This window comes from Neoarius graeffei, chromosome 8 (genome assembly GCF_027579695.1).
Source record: "Neoarius graeffei isolate fNeoGra1 chromosome 8, fNeoGra1.pri, whole genome shotgun sequence".
Classification (NCBI taxonomy): domain Eukaryota; kingdom Metazoa; phylum Chordata; class Actinopteri; order Siluriformes; family Ariidae; genus Neoarius; species Neoarius graeffei.
The window spans coordinates 67,328,717-67,350,885 of NC_083576.1; positions in this window are offsets into that span (position 1 = coordinate 67,328,717).

Genomic DNA, 22,169 nt, shown 5'->3' on the forward strand with positions numbered 1-22,169 from the left:
TAAAAGGAGATGTTGAGCTAATTAGCAAGCCCTCGTTTGCCAACTTGGACCTAGGACAGTTTGTCCTGCTCACTGTTGCACTGATTATATCATTTGTATACACTCTTGATTATCCATTGTCCTTGTTGGTGGCATATAGATTGATGACCGAGATTTTTGGCTCTGGTAAGTCACACCACAGCCAATCACAGGCTTGAAATCAAGTTGATCGGTTTATCAGAGTGTCTTCTACTTGTGGTACTTGTGGTATGTGTTGGTCTGAAAGGGTTAAGACTCATTAGGCACGCTTCTGGATCCTGTATGCTATCTAGAATTTACCTGAATAACCCTGAGTCTGCAGTCTATACATATTGCCAAACATTTTTCAATGACTCTCAGTGATAGTGTGATGCAATCTTGCTTTGCTGTTGGTGGTGCCTTTTTATTCCAGAGAAGTCCATTTGGTCCAGAGTGCTTTATCAGTATCTGCTTTGAGATGCTTTAGTTGCACTTCGTCTATGTTGTTATCCATCACTGCACAGTGTAATCCTGCATACTGAACTCCATCCCTAAGGAAATGGTATACTGCTTTAATACAGTCAATATGGAGCCTAAAGAAAATGTTAGTGGGTAAAGTTAAGCACAGAAGGAGTGAAGGAACCTAGTGAGATACTCATCATTGTACTTTTTTTTTTTTTGACTAGCAGGTTACCCAGCGTTGCCCGGGTTTTGCAAAATTCTGGGTTGCCCCCAGACTTCGAGGTCAAATTTGGTGAAGATCCGTCAAGAAATGGCGATGTTAACCCAAGACAAACAAAAATCCAAATATCCACCACCCAGGGGCCCACCAGGGACCCCCTGGGGCCCAAATATGGAATTTCTGAGTTCTGCCAAATTGTGGCTATCTCCTGTACCTACGTACCAAGTTTAGTGAAGATCTGTCGAGAGTTTGTGTTGATAAATGTAATGTGAAAGACATTGAGGGAGGGGGTGGGTGGATGTTGTGCCCCCCAGGGACCTCCCTGGGACCCGTACATGAATTTTGTTTATATCTGCAAAATTGTGGGTCATCCCCCGACCTACTTGCCAAATTTGGTGAAAATCCATTGAGGAATGGTGATGTTAGCTCAAGACAAACAAACAAACAAACAAACAAACAAACTTTGCTGCTTATTATATAGATGACTAAATTTTTCTCCCTAATTTAGACATGGCCAATTCCCACCCACCAGACAGGTCTCCCCATCACATGACAGCTACCACCCAGGGAGGATGACAGCTTCCTCCGAGGCATGTTCTAAGCCCGCATCTTTTCAAACTGCTACTTATGCAATGTTAGGGGCGGCATAACACACAGAAGAAAGTGCTATCCGCCTACTTCCATATGCATGAGCTCAAGGACTCCCATGATTGGCTAGCATTGCTGTAATTGACAAGGTAGAGTGAATATGCCAGCCTACCCTCCCTGAAAGGAGAGGCCAGTTTGCTATGGCATCATTGGATTCAAGCTCATGATTTCCAGATGATAGTGAGAACGCTTTCTATTATGCCACTTGGGACACCTTTTCAAAAGTATTTGCCATGTAAGACTTCTAAGCACCTCAACATGCTCAGAAGAGCCATGTCACTATGAGACATTTATTGTTTCAAGATCCTATCATCCTTCCTACCACTTCAGGGACCTCTGGCAGAGCTAGCACGTAGCACAGCTAATGATACCCTATACGTAGTCTACTTATGAATATATACAATCACTAGCCACTTTATTAGGAATATCTGTGGACCTGCTAATTCATGCCAGTCAGCCAATCATGTGGCAGTAGCACAGTGCATATAATCATGCACATACATGCCAAGAGCTTCAGTTATTGGTTGTTAGTATCAGATGAACTTGTATGAGTATTTCAGAAACTGTTGATCTCCTGGGATTTTTATGCTTAACACAGAATGGTTAAGCATGAAAAAAACATCCAGTGAGCAGCAGTTCTGTGGGCAGAAGCACCGTGTTGATGAGAGAGGTCAGAGGAGAATGGCCAGACTGGTTTGAGTTGACAGGAAGCCTATGGTTACTCAAATAGCCACTCTTACCAACAATAGAGAGCAGAAAAGCATCTCAGAACACACAACAAGTGAACTTTGAGGCAGATGGAAAAAGGCAAACACATTGGTCTTTTTTCCAACCTTCAGCTGTCCAGTTTCAGTATCAATTAATTGTGTTTCTTCTTCATCGTCGTCTTCTTCTTCTTAGTATAAAGTGACCATAATGAAGTAACAAAAGTGGATTAACATCCTTATTAAACTTATATATACAACTAGCAGGTTACCCAGCGTTGACTGGGTTTTGCAAAATTCTGGGTTGCACCCAGCCTTCCATGTCAAATTTGGTGATCTGTCAAGAAATGGTGATGTTAACCCAAGACAAACAAAAATCCAAACATCCACCACCCAGGGACCCACCGGGGACCCTCTGGGGCCCAAATATGGAATTTCTGAGTTCTGCCAAATTGTGGTTATCTCCTGTACCAAGTTTAGTGAAGATCTGTCGAGAGTTTGTGTTGATAAATGTAACATGAAAGGCATTGAGGGAGGGGGTGGGTGGATGTTGTGCCCCCCAGGGACCTCCCTGGGGCCCGTATATGAACTTTGTTTGTAGCTGCAAAATTCCGGGTCATCCCCCTACCTACTTGCCAAATTTGGCGAAAATCCGTCGAGAAATGGCAACGTTAGCTCAAGACAAACAAACAAACGAACTTTGCCACTTATTATATAGATGTGTATATTTTATTATTCTATCCACATTCACTGTATATGAGCAATCGTGCGCTCTGATTGGCTACTCTACTACTAGGCTATCAGCTCATATACTGTGAGTAGAGAAAAACAAAATGGCGGAGCATGTTGCTGAACCAACCAAGGACGAAATAAAAACTCGACTCAAAAACAACCCCCCCCCCCCCCCCCCAAAAAAAAAGGTGCAACAAAATATGGAATAAAAGTATTTGATGGTAAGAACATATTTTTTATTTTTCAAGAATTATTATTATCAAATTTTTCACAAATTGCTGCTGTCATTTCACTGGTTTGCTTACATTCTAAGTGGAAATTATTTTGTCGGATGTTTTGGATGAAGTTTTTATTTATTGAATTTGCAAAAAAATAAAAATGCTCTGTTTCTCAAAATCCAGTGAATGTGGATAGAATAAAACAGTTATTCCACTCAATCTCGTCGTACATGGCTTATAGCCAACTCGGTGCTACGCCTCGTTGGCTATCAGCTCATGTACGACTTGATTTCGTGAAATAACTGTTAAATATACTGCTAATGATTAGAGTGCTTTGACAAAGCTGTTGACGTTTGTGTACAAATCCCTGGGTTTGTATGTGTGTGTCATTGCTGGTATGTCAACAGTACAGACGGAGTGAGTGTGGTGGGTGGTAGGTTGACTGAAAATAATTAAGGCTAATTGATTGTTCTTAAGAACCTGCTGTTCTGCTGACAGCACAGGAATTCAGTCTCGCACCTATACATACCGTATACATGGCAGCAGGTCCACAATATAATATGCATAATGCCCAGCTTAGGGAAAAAATAGATTTTGATCAAATAAGCCAATTCCACTCGACCATCATAGACCCTGACACAATTTCACCGGTTTAGTTTAGTTTTCTCTTTTTGATGTCTTTTTTCCCCTCATAATTTAACCCGTGAATCTTCATCTCTTGTTTAAATATTGTGCCAGAATAATCATTCAGTCTTTCTTTTTGTCTTGCAGAGTAATGGTTAGTTTGTATAATTGATCCGAGGGCTGCTCTGTGGTTGTGTTGAAGCGGATGCTGGATCCTGACTCCATGAACATCTGCCAGTGGCTCAGCACTGGGACCTTTAGTAATGCTCTAAATAACAGCCCGCCATGCTGCGGAAAATTAGCCTGTGTGTGTTTGGTGTGTGCGTGTGCATGCATTTGTGCTTTCCATGCCAAAAGCACATTTGCTATTATGGTGAAGTTTGCTGATGAAATAAGCTTGTGGATGTAAGTGTGTGTGTGTGTGAGAATGAAAGTAACCCAGAGTCAACCTTAAATTTCATATGAAATAATTTTGTCCTGTGAGACAATGCTGATCCTGTAATCTTTAGTATAAAAATCCAAAAGGGAAGGAGTTACAGTACCACAGAGACAAGCTGCCGGCTCAGACAAACGCACCACTTGGACACGCAGCACAAGCATTGTGTGCTTGATTTAATCTACTTGTCATAAAACTTCAATCATGCCACATATATGCCAACAGGAAGGTATCACAAATTTTTTAGATTAGATTTTATTTCTTTCTTAATGCAATGGAAGTTTCCGCAAAGGGCCTGGTTTGAACTGCAGCTGCATTTTTACGACTGTTTGATTGAATTAGGTCTAAGGCTTTAGATATTCTTAAACTGCAGCATGTGCGTCAGGGCTGCAGCTTCCTTCTCACCCAAGCTGCAAGAAAGGAAGGGGGGATTTTTTTCTCCTTCCTTCAACTAATAAAAAGAGTACAGCATCTTAAACATGGATGCCATTTATATCATCTACTGTTCTCATCTCTTTCTGTCTCTCTCATACCAGAGTCCTACTTGATCTGTTCTGTCAACTGAGTCCACCAGACAAGCATAGTGCTGCTCTCACAGTCAAATTTAGTCCCTAATTCGGTTGCCACAGTGACTGTAATTGCCAGACTGAGCACTGAACGCTGTCATCTGATGAACTGTATTAGACAGAATGTGTCAGTTACATTGCATGTTTGCAAACTCAAGGTCATACTGAAGCTTTTTTTTCTTTTTAATCTATGCTATAGTATCTGTTAAGGAATATGAACAGAGAGAAGTCGACACTAAATGAACTGGAGTGCTTGTATTTGCGTGTTTGAATGTATCACAATATACACACTCCCATGCGTGGTTCGATTATCACATGTTTCAAATATGGTCAAGTTTCACAATAATTCCTTAAAAGACCCGGACGACTTCACATTACTACTTTGGACTAACACATCGAATTTTTATTTGATGTGAGGAGACTAACCATGGGGTGGCACGGTGGTGTAGTGGTTAGCACTAACGCCTAACAGCAAGAAAGTTCTGGGTTCGAGCCCACTAGCCAACGGGGGGCTTTCTATGTGGAGTTTGCATGTTGTCTGCGTGGGTTTCCTCCAGGTGCTCCAGTTTCCCTCACAGGTCAAAGACATGCAGGTTAGGTTAATTGGTGGCTCTAAATTGACTGTAGGTGTGAATGGTTGTTTGTCTCTGTGTCAGCCCTGCAATGATTTGGCAGCTTGTCCAGGGTGTACCCCGCCTCTCGCCCATAGTCAGCTGGGATAGGCTCCAGCTTGCCTGTAACCCTGCACAGGATAAGCGGTTATGGATAATGGATGGATGGAGAATAACCATGTACTTCTTTGTCCATTCATCTTAAACTGGGTAATTCTTCAGCAGAGAGGCCAAAGTTATGAAATTATTAAGACTGCCTTAACTTGTCAGCTCAGTGATATTGCTAAAGTATGGAATCCAAGGCAAAATGTACTGAAAACCATATTTAACAAGTGTTGCCTGGCAAAACAAACCTTGCCCGGTAGAACTTATGATAAATATGAAGGAAGATATTGCAAAAAAAGGCGGCACGGTGGTGTAGTGGTTAGCGCTGTCGCCTCACAGCAAGAAGGTCCTGGGTTCGAGCCCCGGGGCCGGCGAGGGCCTTTCTGTGTGGAGTTTGCATGTTCTCCCCGTGTCCGCGTGGGTTTCCTCCGGGTGCTCCGGTTTCCCCCACAGTCCAAAGACATGCAGGTTAGGTTAACTGGTGACTCTAAATTGACCGTAGGTGTGAGTGTGAATGGTTGTCTGTGTCTATGTGTCAGCCCTGTGATTACCTGGCGACTTGTCCATGGTTGTACCCCGCCTTTCGCCCGTAGTCAGCTGGGATAGGCTCCAGCTTGCCTGCGACCCTGTAGAAGGATAAAGCGGCTAGAGATAATGAGATGAGATATTGCGAAAAAAAAATAGGTACCCTATGGGTACATGTGGCTACTGCTTATAAATAAAATTGTTTTCTGATGCCATGTCCATACAGTAAATATAGCATATATATTTACTCTATGAGGCAGTAGCCACAAAAATGAAGCATAATCCAAAAATGAACAATTTAAAAATCACAGAAGTAAAATATACCAAGTGTCTGTACTTTATATTATTCTAATCTTACCTCTTACAGTTTTCGAAACTGAAACCTCTGAACCGAGGCTGACATACACACGCTGTCGCCATGACCCAAGCTCTTATTTCCCAGAAATGGCCTGGTGCTAGAGCTCAATGGAACGCACTTTCCCTCTGTAATAAGCATAAACATGTCTGAAAGCGATTTCTTTAGTCTAGTCCATTTATTTCGAATGGTGAACCGAATTGTATACACTCACCGGCCATTTTAATCGGAACACGTATATGCGCATGTGCAGTTGTTTGCGATTGTTATACTCTTACATTCTTACAGCACGATGACGTAGTGGCTAGCGCCTCTACATGAGGCAGTAGCCACAACAAAAACGATTTTGATCTTGTTGGTGACTTTGACCGGATGACCCTCAAAATGTTGGAGGTTCTATTTGAGACCAATACTCGTCTATCCTGAAAGTTTCATGAAGATTGATCCAGCCGTTTTCCCGTAATATTGTTAACAACAAAACAAAGAAACAAAGAAACCCGACTGAAAACAATACCTCGCCCCCTGGTGGACTCCGTCCCAGGGCGACGTAAAAATCACCACCCCAATTCTAGCAATGTTGCTTCAGAAAAATCTTGGTTTGAATTTAAAAAAATGAAAGTTCAAATTTTTTCTGACGTAATTCCATTACTGACTTTTCTTTCCTCATAAAAGATTTGGCATTCAGAGTTAATCAGAGCCACTGTTTTCTATGCTTTTTTTTAGGGTCAAAAGATACCCCATAAAGTGTGAAATTTTTATTTAATACCACTATCTTGAGTACTACAACTAAAAAAGTGACCAAATTTAGCTGTGAATGTAATTCCGTGGCGGCATGGTGGTGTAATGGTTAGCACTGTCGCCTCACAGCAAGAAGGTCCTGCGTTTGAGCCCAGCGACCGGCGAGGGCCTTTCTGTGTGGAGTTTGCATGTTCTCCCCGTGTCTGCGTGGGTTTCCTCCGGATGCTCCGGTTTCCCCCACAGTCCAAAGACATGCAGGTTAGGCTAATTGGTGGCTCTAAATTGACCGTAGGTGTGAATGTGAGTGTGAATGGTTGTTTGTCTCTGTGTATCAGCCCTGTGATGACCTGGCGACTTGTCCAGGGTGTACCCCACCTCTCACCCATAGTCAGCTGGGATAGGCTCCAGCTTGCCCGCGACCCTGTAGAACAGGATAAAGTGGCTAGAGATAATAGATGGATGGATGTAATTCCGTTACCGAAGAACCACCCAACTATTCTGTTTTTGTTGCCCTGTTTTCATTCGTCCCCAATTTGTATTCCTCATCAATCATCTTATATTCAAATAATATGTCTCTTCTTACAGGTGTAACTTTTGACTCCTACCTGGACTGCTAACTAACTGTGACTAAAGAGGCCACCATGAGCCAGGAGGGGCAGGATGACCCCCTCCACATAGATACCCCACCTCCAAACACACCGCCAGAGCCACAGCAGGATACAGACAGCCTTGAGACTGTAAGTGTAGAAAAAGAGACAGAAGAAACTGGAATTCAGGATGCTGCTGCAGAGAACAGGGATGCAGGAGAGACAGAAACATTGTCACAGGATGTAAGGTCAGATGAGAGAAATGGGGATATACGAACTCATGGAGCTGAGGAAGAGGAGAGGAGAAAAGAGGAAGAGAAGGTCAAAGATGATGCTGGGAAGAATGAGGAGATGGAACACAGCAGTGGAGATATTATTGAGTGTGACGGCTGTCATGACCCCCTGCCTCATTTGGAGGATTCAGCAGAACCACAGCACGCTGTAAGGTTAGTAATCTAATTATGTATAGATTTATAGCAGCCTACCAGAGAACAGCTTTGGATTATCTTATAAAATATATTTAATTTGTAACTGTTGTAAATTGTTCACATTCTCAAAAAAAAAAAAAAAATCTGCAGCACAATGGTTTATGAAACTGTGCCTTGTACGTATCAACTCATACATCACTCTGGTGTGTTCTTCCGTTAGTTAGAAGATCTAGAGGAAGTAGTTCATCATATAAGTTATATCATTGGTCATTAAAGTTGTGATTAGTGATTTTTAATCGGAACATTTTTGGAATATTTGGTGACATTCTCCACATTCTGACAGCCATGAGTAAAATAACTGCTGAGATTGAAAAAAAAAAATCTGGTGTCTGTGATGCCCCAGTCTCTGTAAAAGGGAGCAAACCAAATAATGAGAACCACCAACATCCAAATAATCAGGACAAGGAGTTGCATGTCATTTCAGAAAGCTCCGCCTTTGACACTAGAATTCAATTCTAGTCTCGGAGCCTATGTTTAATCCAGCCCATTTTTTGGGTGTGGTTCTGGATGTTGGGTTTCAAATCAGCTATTTTTAATTATTGACTATAAAGGGAAACCATGGCCTAAGGGTTAGAGAAGCAGCTTTGGGACCAAAAGGTTGCCAGGTTGACTCCCTGGACCAGCAGGGATAGCTGAAGTGCCCCTTGAGGAAGGCGCCTAACCCCCAACTGTTCCCCAGTCTTCTCTGGGTGTATTGTATGTCGCTCTGGATAAGAGCGTCTGCTAAATGCCATTAATGTAATGTCATGTAATAAAATCACTAAATCTAGCTTTAAGAACCACTGATGTCCCATTGGATAGTGTAATGTACCTCTACTGTATCTTTTCTGACAGGGCAGACAAAAAGGGACAGGAAGACATAGAGGTCCTTTGAAGGTCAGCGCTGTCAAAAGTACAAAGTTTCCTTCTCAAATTTTGGGGCTGAACAGAAGGCAGGGAGCTATTACGTATATTTCCATTAGAGCAGTGCGGTATTGTCAGAGGTGGGCTGTAACACGTGTGAGAGGAAGGCGGAAGAAGATATTTTAGGGCTGAGTGGCAGGGGAGCTGTCCTGAATGAAGCTCTTCTCTGCTGGGATTCTGCTGCTCTTGATGCATGAGTGTGACAGCAGCACAGCTAAAGATAGGAGAGACACACACACACACACCATCCTGCTTTGCCATTGCTGCTGTGTGACAGCGAGACGTTGCATCGTTTGCATAAGATGCTGTGCAGTTTGAATTTTGTGTAGCATAATGGATTTTAGAAGGAATTTCAGGAAGCATAGTGGATTATGATATGCTGATGTCCATGCTGACTGTGTGTATGAATGCAGTTTGGAGAACGGTACTGGAGAGGACAGCGAAGGACAGGAGGGAGAACAAAACTGTTGTAAAGAGCCAGGGCAGGAGAACCTGGACACATTCAGTTCCACTTTCGAGCTTTCAGTCGAAGAGGCAGACACGGAGGTCGAGGGAGAAGATGAGCCGCTGAACCAGGACACTTTCAGCTCAGCATTCGAGCGCATTGTTGAGCAGGTTGGCGAGTCCACCACAGTCGAGGAAGAGGAGGAAGAGGACGGTGAGGACGAGCGCGACAGGACTAAGGAGAGCCAGGACGGCTTCAGCTCTACGTTCGAGCGCATCGTGGAGTCAGAGCTGCTGAGGGGCGGGACCTGTTACAGCAGCCTGGACTCGCTGGACGTTCTGTCTCTCACGGACGAGACAGACAGCTGCGTGAGCTTCGAAGCACCGCTCACGCCACTCATCCAGCAGAGGGCACTGGCGGGGCCTGAGCCCCCAGAGCTGGAACTGGAGACTGTGCAGGAGAGCGCCGAGACACAGGAGGGGGAGGGAGATGGGGACGAAGCCGGATCAGACAGTCCCCTCCACACCTCCATTCCAGGCAGCAGGTCTGAAAACGTGCTGAGCCAGCCAGCGCAGTGGAGCATTCCCAATGGATTCCACAATGATCTGGCAAGCAGCGTACAAAAGACAGCAGTCCTCCCCAGCTCTGTCAGGTACGTGTGTGTGTGTGTGTGTGTGTGTGTGTGTGTGTTATGCCAGGCGTTCCTGCTGTTTTTCAAACAACAAGCTAATTTAATGGTGACTGGCCACCTGTGACAGCAAATACCAACTGGGACTAATGACAGCGCTGGTTTCAACTGACAGGAGGTAAGGGCCAATCATATCACTTTCTGGTGGCCCTCTTGTTCAATGGATACTACGAGCATGCGCAATTGCACAGAGGTAATCAGCAAGACTCAAATTTTCTGGAAAAAAGGCAGAAAATACAAAAATGTCACAAGTCATTCTGGATGGCTTCATCACATGCATACTTACAATAAATTATTGTAATGAGTAATATTAAAATGGGGATCATAATTTCTGACTGCCACAGCCTGTAGTATTTAAAGTATTGTCCAAAAGCATTCTTCTTATTAAATAGAGTGTGATTAGAACGGAGTTATTCAGTATTCCCATTAAAACAACAAGAAAAGCAAGTAGATTATTTCGCGTCAATAGATAATCAAGCACATTTTACACACTTTGCAGCTACAGAAAACTTTTCTTATTATTCTGGTAAATATGATAGAGCTGGTTCTCTAAACATCACATCACAGTAGTTGAATTCCTTTTTTTCAAGGCACAAAGCTAAAATAACATTAAATCATTAAAGAGATGGTCATACTTGTGGATGAAATAATGCTTGTGGATGAAATAATAGAATATCCAGTTTCTCGAGAAGCTGACTTGGGGAAAAAAACGATTCTGAAGTATTTAAGGCTAAAAATCATGAGTTAAATGTTGCCAGTGGATTTTGGTTCAGATTTTACCACATAAAAAAAAAAAAAAATCACCATTTTTTCCTCACTTTAGTCATTGTCTAGCTGAGCGGTGGCTCATCTATAGTGGCAAGTGACACAGAGCCCCACCGTGTACTGTATCAGCTGTTCAACAAATGTTACTTGTCATAAAGTCTTTATTTACAACTCTATACGGTTTAATTTCCATTGAAATAAAATGATCTCTTTTGAGTGAACAATGATTTAAAGGAAAAGAAAGCACATGGTTAAAATACAGTTATGAAGATAGATTATGATATAAACCAACAATTCATACAAATAATTGAAAATAAGGAGCTCACACAACTAAGATATCCATCTCTGAAAATCAGTTTCTATGCAGAATTCCCCCATTGTGGATGATTTCATGGATGCCGGCATTGAAAATATTTTAACCAATCAGAAAAATCCCCCCAGTCGTTTCCGGCAATGCTCTGACGTCATTTGGGCGCAAGACACGGAAGCTCCGCATAGCGAATAAGACTTGAAGCTGCCCCTGGCTGGAGATTATTTCATTAAAAGTTTATATGAAAAAAATTAGAAATTCCATTTCTCTAACAAAAAAGTGGCGGGGGAAAGATAATACTGATGTCGCTGATAAACAGCGAGGGAAGAGTGAACAGCTGATCTACTCCTACGTGACTGAATTGGGGGAGGCAACTTTTCATATTTATATCCCTGGTACAAGTAGTGCTGCCGTGACAGCCTCATTCTGCAGACTGTAACCTTGCTAGACAACCTACAAACAGATCTGCATACAATCTGACTTACAGTACCTAAATCTGTCAAAGAGGCAAGCGTGTGAGTTTTTCCACGTTCCTGGCAGCATAAGCACTCGTTAGCATGCTTAGCATGCTCTCGACTCATTCATGATTAACTTCCTCATCAAGACGTCACCAGGCTAGCCTACCATAATTACCATAGTAGACAGCCCAACCCCTGCGGCAACGCAGAAAGAGGGTAAACAAACACTGCTTTACTATACAGGATTTATGTGAACATTACAGGAGGATGCAACAATGGCAGAAGTGAAAAAAACTAGCTTGCATCAATTCCCAAAGGACAAAAAGGTAAGAAAGTAATGGATAAATGCCATTTGCCACAAAGGGACAGACCTCTCATGAACTGACTAGAATGGTCCTTTGGGTACAAAAAGAGCACATTTGCAGCTTGTGTGCTCGGAACATTTTGAAGAAAATTGTTTCACTTAAACAACTCAGGGCGGCACGGTGGTGTAGTGGTTAGCACTGTTACCTCACAGCAAAAAGGTCCTGGGTTCGAACCCAGAGGCCGGCGAGGGCCTTTCTGTGTGGAGTTTGCATGTTCTCCCCATGTCTGCGTGGGTTTCCTCCGGGTGCCCCGGTTTCCCCCACAGTCCAAAGACATGCAGGTTAAGTTAATTGGTGGCTCTAAATTGACTGTAGGTGTGAATGTGAATGTTTGTTTGTCCCTGTGTCAGCCCTGCGATAACCTGGCGACTTGTCCAGGGTGTACCCCGCCTTTCGCCCATAGTCAGCTGGGATAGGCTCCAGCTTGCCTGCGACCCTGTAGAACAGGATAAGCGGCTACAGATAATGGATGGATGGATAAACAACTCCGATGCACCGGCATTAGGAATACCATACAAGCTAGCGCTGAATCCAGATGTGGTTCCCACAATCTTCGGCCAAAAAGTGGACAAGACAAACAAGACAACACAGTCAGTAGTCCGCAAAAGAGAAGTTCAAAGGGTAAGAAAAGACTTTGTGGCTTCCCTAACTTTTTATTAAGCGTGATGTTATTTTGAGTTCCTTTGGGCATAAATGTAATAATTGCTGATGCAGCTAAGTGGCTTGATGTTTGTTGGGTGCCTTGCTTTGATTTAGTGTTGTCAAAAAAGCCTCGGTAATGACTAACTAAAACAACTCTATACATATTGTTCACTTGTGTGTAACCGATTAATGCTTGTTTATCATGATCATCATCACTATTCGTGTGATTGTCCGAAATACTCGAGGAAATCAGTGAAGAAATGTCGCTGGCACTATGGTCAATTTGTCGAATATGGCCATGTACTGTATGTGACGTCACACTTTACGGAAACCATTCAGAAAGCAGCTCGGGTGTTTCCGGCAATATTTCCACCTTTTTCTGTACAAGTGTGATATAACGCATAGCTTCAGCCTCGTTTTACAGGTAAAGAGTTTGGGTTTGTCTGTAAATCAGGGTTGCATCTCATTAATACACTATTTCAGATGTATAGTGAAAAAAATCAACACTGTCACCTTAGTAAACCTTTCGCTTTGCCCCTTCAGTACTGAAGAGCGACTCTCAGCCTTGCACCCAAATGACGTCAAGCATCACCCTTCCAACAGGCAACATGGCAGCTTACTGGTGGCGTTAGAGCAGCGAGACAAAAACGCTCATAACTTTCTCATAAATAGTCAAACATGCCTGAAACTTTTCGTACAGGCTCTCAATATTACAAGCTACCAACCCATGCATGCATTTACTTTACATTTTCCATTCCTTTAATAAAAAAAGGTTATGCTGTTTCTCATGTGTGCGCATATATATATATATATATATATATATATATATATATATATATATATATATATATATATATGGGGCGGCACGGTGGTGTAGTGGTTAGCGCTGTTGCCTCACAGCAAGAAGGTCCGGGTTCGAGCCCCGTGGCCGGCGAGGGCCTTTCTGTGTGGAGTTTGCATGTTCTCCCCGTGTCCGCGTGGGTTTCCTCCGGGTGCTCCGGTTTCCCCCACAGTCCAAAGACATGCAGGTTAGGTTAACTGGTGACTCTAAATTGACCGTAGGTGTGAATGTGAGTGTGAATGGTTGTCTGTGTCTATGTGTCAGGCCTGTGATGACCTGGCGACTTGTCCAGGGTGTACCCCGCCTTTCGCCCGTAGTCAGCTGGGATAGGCTCCAGCTTGCCTGCGACCCTGTAGAAGGATGAAGCGGCTAGAGATAATGAGATGAGAATGAGATATATACACACACACACACACACACACAGAAAGAGAGAGGATATTACACAATCGCGTGAATATATGAAGTTTATCTTCGAGTGGTGAATATATTTCATGAGTGAGCAAAGTGTGTAATGTTCTCTTTATTATATAGATACATCCACAAAAAATATGCACGTTAATCAAAAGAATTTTAATTTTGAACCGGTTCACCATGTTGACAATGCGCATCAATCAGCGAGAAAACACTAGGAGTGACGTCATCGGCATGAAATATTGGAAATTATTATGCATACAGGACACTTTTTCGATGGAATAAAAACATGTATTCTATTCCCTTCGAGCAGGTTTCATTCATTCGGTTTTATAGCATGCAGTACTGTTAGCATATCACTTATCCTACGCGTATTACGTCATTCTATCCAATGGAGAATGAGCGTTGAATATGGTTTACAATATTGCATGGTTGTCAAGACAACATGACGTCACATGTCGGAGAAGTAAAACTTCCACGCTAGTGAGCGACTGTGACAATTTGTAAACAAACAGGGCCACCAGGTTTGCTTTGTTAAATACGGAAGATTTTGAGAGAATTTTGAAAGAGAACGACATGTTGAACACTCGAAAGGAACGTATATGTATAATAATAATATTGGTTGGCTTTTTTTCGTGGTATATCAGATATATTCCATCCAGCTAGCATGATATTGAATGAGTTGAAGATGAGTTGAATATATCTGACATACCACGAAAAAAAAGCCAGCCAATATTATTTAAATGTGTCACTCAGATCTGCGATGAATTTTGCATGAAAAATATGAGTTTTTCAACATGAGAAGATAAACTTCATATCTTCAAGCCAACCTGTGATTTTCTTTTTATTATACAGTATAAACACATTCACAAACAAAAAGTACCCAAATTTCTCAAAACAGTTCATCGATTTCCTTTTGAGTGACACATAGAGATTTATGTCACGGTTTTAGTTCTCCATGTCCCACATGAAGCTTGTATGAAAAATACGAGTGGCGTATTTCCCAGTAAAACTTTTCTAGATGTTGTACATTTGTGGTGCGAGCAAGCAGACTGCCCCATTTAGCTCCCCAGAGTTATCATAATTGCACCTAGTGGTCAAATATGGTTCCTGCAACAAGTGCAAATCGAAGCCCACTGGGACAGGAATCACATTTCCCCTTCTCCATGAACATTTTCAGTGTTGGATGAACAGAAGACAGCACAGTTAATATGAATATGCTTGGAAGAGAGCACGAACTGGCCTGTTTCCCATACATGAGTTCACAGATGCTTGGAACTTGCTTGGTTACTGTTGTTCTGATAGACATGGGAGAGAGAGATATGCAATCCTTCCACCTGGAGAGAAGGGCCAGTTATGCTGCCTTGGACAGCTGGCAACAGATAGCTACAGCATTTCACCATTGTGCCATTCAGGAACCACAATACAGTAAAAATCATTATGTGCCATTGTGGTTTTATATCTGCGTTGTTATTCACTGAAACAATTAACTGGATGTTAATGTTTTGTTACAGTGGCTCCATTTACTCTCATTCCTCTGAATCCAGTTTCCCTTAATGTGCCTGCATGATTCATTCATCCATTATACGTAACCACTTATCCTGTGCAGGGTTGCGGGCAAACTGGAACCTATCCCAGCTGATTATGGGCTAGAGGCGGGGTACACCCTGGACAAGTCATTAGATCATCGCAGGGCTGACACATAGACACAAACAACTATTCACATTCACACCTACGGTCAATTTAGAGCCACCAGTTAACCTAACCTGCATGTCTTTGGACTGTGGGGGAAACCGGAGCACCCGGAGGAAACCCACGCGGACACGGGGAGAACATGCAAACTCCACACAGAAAGGCCCTCGTCAGCCACTGGGCTCGAACGCAGAATCTTCTTGCTATGAGGCGACAGTGCTAACCACTACACCACCATGTCGCCCCTGCATGACTCATCGAAGCTCATCTCATCTCATTATCTCTAGCCGCTTTATCCTGTTCTACAGGGTCGCAGGCAAGCTGGAGCCTATCCCAGCTGACTACGGGCGAAAGGCGGGGTACACCCTGGACAAGTCGCCAGGTCATCACAGGGCTGACACATAGACACAGACAACCATAGGGAGGGAAAGTAATCTCATCGCCCCCTACTGGATGCGTTCCAACCTCTATGGCAAAATGAATGGGAATATCTTTTCAAAAAATTACATTTCGGGTTACACTTCAAAGTTAAGACAATGGCTTCCATATGTTGTGCATGTCGGGCAGCTCTATCGATCCTGGTGATCATACGTTATTTTTTCCACCGATTTGAATTGTTTTGAATGTTTTTTAATAAACTGATCAAAGACTACACGGACCCGACGTCGCGTATGTGACGTAGAGGTCTGCGCGGGACAGAATTTTCAGTCCCGCTCCCGCACTGTGCAGTCCCGCTCCCGCCCGCTCCCACAAAGAATTATGATTTTCAGTCCCGCTCCCGCCCGCACCTGCCATATTTTGTCCCGCTCCCACCCGCAAATCCCGCATGATGCAGACGTTCGCGTTATTTCTCACGAAAGTTCTTGTCATTGGCTTGGGGAATTCAACATGCTGAGCTTAGCTGAGCTCTCCACTGACCGATCCTTCATTTATTGTAAGTTTACTGTTTAGACTCTGACATTCTGCTGATACATTCCAAGTTGAGCGCTGCATGCGTTCATGATTGACAGCTCTCGATGTGATTGACAGCTCTCGCTTTGATTGACAGCTCTCGCTTTGCGCACTCGCACTCCCACTTCCGAGTCTGTGGCGTTACGATTCTAACCACGATTTCATTCTCCTCTCATATGAAGTGCTGCACAACCACAACCAGCTCCTCAGATTATACACTGTCTATTTCTAGCTTTAAATTGAACAATCTGTGCAATACATAGTCCTTTTTAATACTAGTTAATACTTTTTAATACTTTTTTAAATACTTTTTAATACTTAGGACTAATACTCTTGACTTTTTAACGGTAAATGTACCTCTTTTTAAAGCAGCACTTACTTCTGAAGCACTGTGAGCTTCACTAGAGGAGCTCTGCTCTTCTGCCATGATCGGAGATCTCAAACATGGAAGAGCGGAAAGGAATCGGAAACGTACGTGAGATTAGACCACATCCGCAAATTTAGGCATCTTAAAATGTTTTTATTAATGCCAAATAAAATATCCAGCACAAATTATATACGATAGACATAAATTAATAATTTATAAATTTTATTTTAAACACGTTTTTAGTTAGCGGGACTGCAGCTTATCACCTCTCCCACCCGCATTGTGCACTCCCCCTCCCTCCCGTGCCCGCAATGAGCTTTCAAAATTTGTCCCGCGCCGCACTGCTTTGCGTCGGGTCCCGCGGGACTCCCGCGGGAGTGCAGGACTCTAATGTGGCGTCACCGCAAGTCTAGCGCCTTTCCAAATCTGTAGCAGGTAGCGGCCGGCAAGTAGCCTACATCAACATGCGGATTTATATAGCGTGGTTGGCGGAGTGTTTCTGTACCAATAAGAAATGCATCCCTCGTGGGGATAACCATTACAGATCAGGGCATGTAGTCAACTGCCGGTGATTGCAGTCTGGCGCAAAACATAGCATGATCAAAATACACAGATCTTCCAGGTCGTGGGATAGCTAAGCCTACTGCTGATGTAATATGAGCGACTCTGACTAGACAGTTTGGTTGTAGTCCGTTTCTGACAGGTTAGGCGCAATTTCGATCTTTTAAAAGACAGCGAAATTTCACCTGATACTTTCACAGTTAGTAGATAATCCCAACATATACAACATATTTTTTTGGGGTGTACAAGTTCCACGTCATAACTTCGTGGGATTTTTTTAAAAATAGGGTCTATGGGATTTTCAATAGTATGGCTCTCGGCTTAGGAACGCTACCACTAGGATCGCTGTGTTTCACTTTCCCTCCCTATTCACACTCACACTCACACCTACGGTCAATTTAGAGTCACCAGTTAACCTAACTTGCACGTCTTTGGACTGTGGGGGAAACCGGAGCACCTGGAGGAAACCCATGCGGACAACATGCAAACTCCGCACAGAAAGGCCCTCGTCGGCCACAGGGCTCAAACCCGGACCTTCTTGCTGTGAGGCGACAGCGCTAACCACTACACCACCGTGCCACCCATCAAGTATCACAGTGTGATATTTTTGCCTCATCACCGACACTAAGAAGAATTTTGCTAGAAGAAAATCAGACAATTATAAATAATAGGAAAAATGGATGTTTTCTTAGCTAGTCCTCTTCTTCTGGGACAGAAGAATGTGCCACCACAAGTGTTACTGGATTGCTGACATTTGTCCAATTCTGACCAGTAGGTGGCATGCAGGGTCCAGTTACAGACAACGTCTGGTTGATTTGCTGACCAAAGTGGTGAATTAGCTGGCTTTGATTAAGCTATTTATACAGAAGATGTGTAGATGTAACATTCCTGAGACACACAGAGCTTTGGACAACAATTGCTCTCACAGAATGGATAAAACATATGGTAGATATTTCCACTTCAGGAAATCCAACAGTACTGGAATACATATCATAGTCCAACATTTTTGGACTTAATGTTCTCTCCTGCTGTTCTGGATCCGCTGACTTTGAGATGGAGGCTTCGGCTGGCTTTACTCTGCCTAAATTTGACTGTGAGCCAGAAAGAAGGAGTGGAAAGAATTTTGACTGCTAAGAGAGAGCTACTAAAACCAGGGCCCTCTGCTGCAGTGGATATGTTTCTCAAAAAGATTTTCTTGTCAAGCATGTGTCTCGGTTTCTCAAGAGGACTCTCTTCTCTCTCTCTCTTTCTCTCCCATCGTCTGTCTGGAATGCTAAGCAGCAGATGTTGCTGTTTATTCTTTCCCCCCTCTTTTTAAATGACTAGCAGCTTCCTGTCCCCTAAGTGCAGGCTGAATGAGGCATTGTTTTTGAACGAGTGACATCATCGCCTTTGGCTTTCCTCTTACATAGCGGGAGTCCTGCTCTAAAATTTCACTCATATTGTTTGGCCCAAACTGCTGCAAGCCTCATCAGTGCATTAACCTTCATTGCTCTATTACTCCACTCAAGATCATCTAGATCACTTTTCACAGACAGTAGGGGGCTAACGCTTTCTTAATGTGGGATCTGTTAACGTGTGAGCTGGACATATGGAAAACAGTATACTTTAGAAATGTAATTTTTTTTTGGTAGCTATCATCATTATCCTGAGACTCTTCACTTGTTACATGTGCTGATAATCAGCAGCTCTTTTGCGCGTCAGTGTAAGTACATTGCACAGTGACTACAAGCTTAATGGGGGAATGGTCTTAATCTGCTTGTCTCTAACACATGGTTCCACTGATCTGGAAAAAAAAAATATTCTGCTGCCCTAATTGATTTGAAAAACATTCTGCCCTGTTCCAATGCTGCTGGGTATCTTGGTTCTACAGCTTCTTTCATTTCCTTATCACAAGTATGTACACATACACACACACACACCCATATATATATATATATATATATATATATATATATATATATATATATATATATATATACAGTGCCTTGCAAAAGTATTCATCCCCCCTTGGTGTTTGTCCTGTTTTGTCGCATTACAAGCTGAAATTAAAATGGATTTTGGGGGGATTAGCACCATTTGATTTGCACAACATGCCTACCACTTTAACAATAATTAAGATGAAAAAACAGAAATCAGGAGTGTGCATAGGTATTCACCCCCTTTCGTATGAAACCCCTAAATAAGAGCTGGTCCAACCAAGTAATTTCATAAGTCACATAATTAGTTGATTAAGATCCATCTGTGTGCAATCAAAGTGTCACATGATCTGTCACATGATGTCTGTATAAATCAACCTGTTCTGGAAGGACCCTGACTCTGCAACACTACTAAACAAGCAACATGAAAACCAAGGAGCACTCCAAACAGGTCAGAGACAAAGTTGTGGAGAAGTATAGATCAGGGTTGGGTTATAAAAAATATCCCAAACTTTGAATATCCCAGGGAGCACCATTAAATCCATTATAGCAAAATGGAAAGAACATGGCACCACTACAAACCTGACAAGAGAAGGCCACCCACCAAAACTCACAGACCAGGCAAGGAGGGCATTAATCAGAGATGCAACAAAGACACCAAAGATAACACTGAAGGAGCTGCAAAGATCCACAGTGGAGATGGGAGTATCTGTCCATAAGACCACTTTAAGCTATACACTCCACAGAGCAGGGTTTTATGGAAGAGTGGCCAGATAAAAGTCATTGCTTAAAAAAATTGCATTTGGAGTTTGCCCAACAGCATGTGGCAGACTCCCCAAACACATGGAAGAAGATTCTCTGATCAAATGAGACAAAAATGGAACTTTTTGGCCATCATGGGAAATGCCATATGTGGTGCAAACTCAACACCCTGAGAACACCATCCCTACAATGAAGCATGGTGGTGGCAACATCATGCCGTGGGGATGTTTTTCATCTGCAGGGACAGGAAAGCCGGTCAGGTCTGAAGGAAAGATGGATGGCACTAAATACAGAGCAATTCTGGAGGAAAACCTGTTTGAGTCAGCCAGAGGTTTGAGACTGGGACAAAGGTCCATGGTCTAGCAGGACAATGACCCTAAACATACTGATAAAGCTACACTGGAGTGGTTTAAAGGGAAACATTTAAATGTCTTGGAATGGCCTAAACAAAGCTCAGACCTTAATCCAGTTGAGAATCTGTGGCATAACTTGAAGATTGCTGTCCACCAATGCAACCCATCTAAATTGAAGGAGTTGGAGCAGTTTTTCCTTGAGGAATGGGCAAAAATCCCAGTGGTTAAATGTGATAAGCTAATAGACACATACCCCAGGAGACTTGCAGCTGTAATTGTAGCAAAAGGTGGCTCTATAAAGTATTGACTTTGGGGGGGGGGGGATACTTATGCACACTCCAGATTTCTGTTTTTTCATCTTAATTGTTGTTTGTGTCACAATAAAAAAAAAACAATGTGCACTTTTAAAGTTGTAGGCATGTTGTGTAAATCAAATGGTGCTAACCCTCCAAAAATCCATTTTAATTTCAGCTTGTAATGTGGCAAAACAGGACAAACACCAAGGGGGATGAATACTTTTGCAAGGCACTCCCGAATCTGAGTTCATTTAGGTCATGTAGGTCTTTTCCAGCCAGATATGTTTTTCAGTGTATATTTAAAAAAAATTGCTTTAAGATCACACCAGGGGTAGGTTTCCTGATAACGTTACACTTTCAGGCTAAAGAACAAGTTTAAAGACACTCTTAAAGGGCTGATGACACGAACATGACTCTATGTAATTTCTTAAATAAACTATACAACATGGCAAGCATGTTAGATTTCTGTTATAATTACGTGAAAAGAAGCTGTTGTTACGCGAATATCCAACTTTTAATTGCACAGCGCAAGAAAACTGGGTCCGTGGCTCGCGGCCATGCTGTGACGTCAGCGGAAGAACCTGCTGCGGTTCACTGGCTGTTCTACTCAATGGAAATGGCGCATGAAAACGCCGGTGAACTCTCTAGTGCTAGCTCTTCCTCTGAACAAAAGAACAACCAAATACTGGTACTTTAAGCAGTGATCATGATGGCATGATTTTATCTGATTTTAAATAAATGAGATTGATAATAATGTGAATGTTCACAACTAGTACATACAAACTCTGCAGCTTCTGATTCAGCAGCTGCGTCATACTCCGCAAAAACATCAGCAAGAACCTACAATATAAATGGAAATGCAATACACTAAGCTCAAATGACTTTTGGAAAGTATAATTTCTAAATTTTTTCTACATATTCTTGAAGTCGGTCACTGGGGTACTTGCTACCGTTCCCCAACAACGCATGGCAAAGGGTAAAGTGTAGTGTTGCTACGAGTACTTGCTAAAGCCTCCGGTGGAAGATCCTCGATGTGCTGATAAGACATACAGTTCTATATAACACACAAGTGTCACGATAATCACAAAACAGATGCAAATTGTTAAAATACCTAATTTTTAAGCAATCATGTATTGATCTCTTCCGAATAGAATCTATGATAGTCTACCCTCTTTACCCTTTGCCTCTCGTTGCTAGGCGGCAGTTACATGAAAGCCGCAAGCTTTCACAAGCAAATACATGACTGATATCACGCCGACTTTATGATTACATTTATGATTATCATGATGAGCGCTCTGGAGCGAGTCACTTCCAAGATGGCCGCGCAGACCGCAGTGTTACTATTTTTAGCATCATGTCGGAGCACTCTATAGCTCTACGTACCTTCGTTTCTCAACACATGTTCTGACAGGAGGACTGTCTTT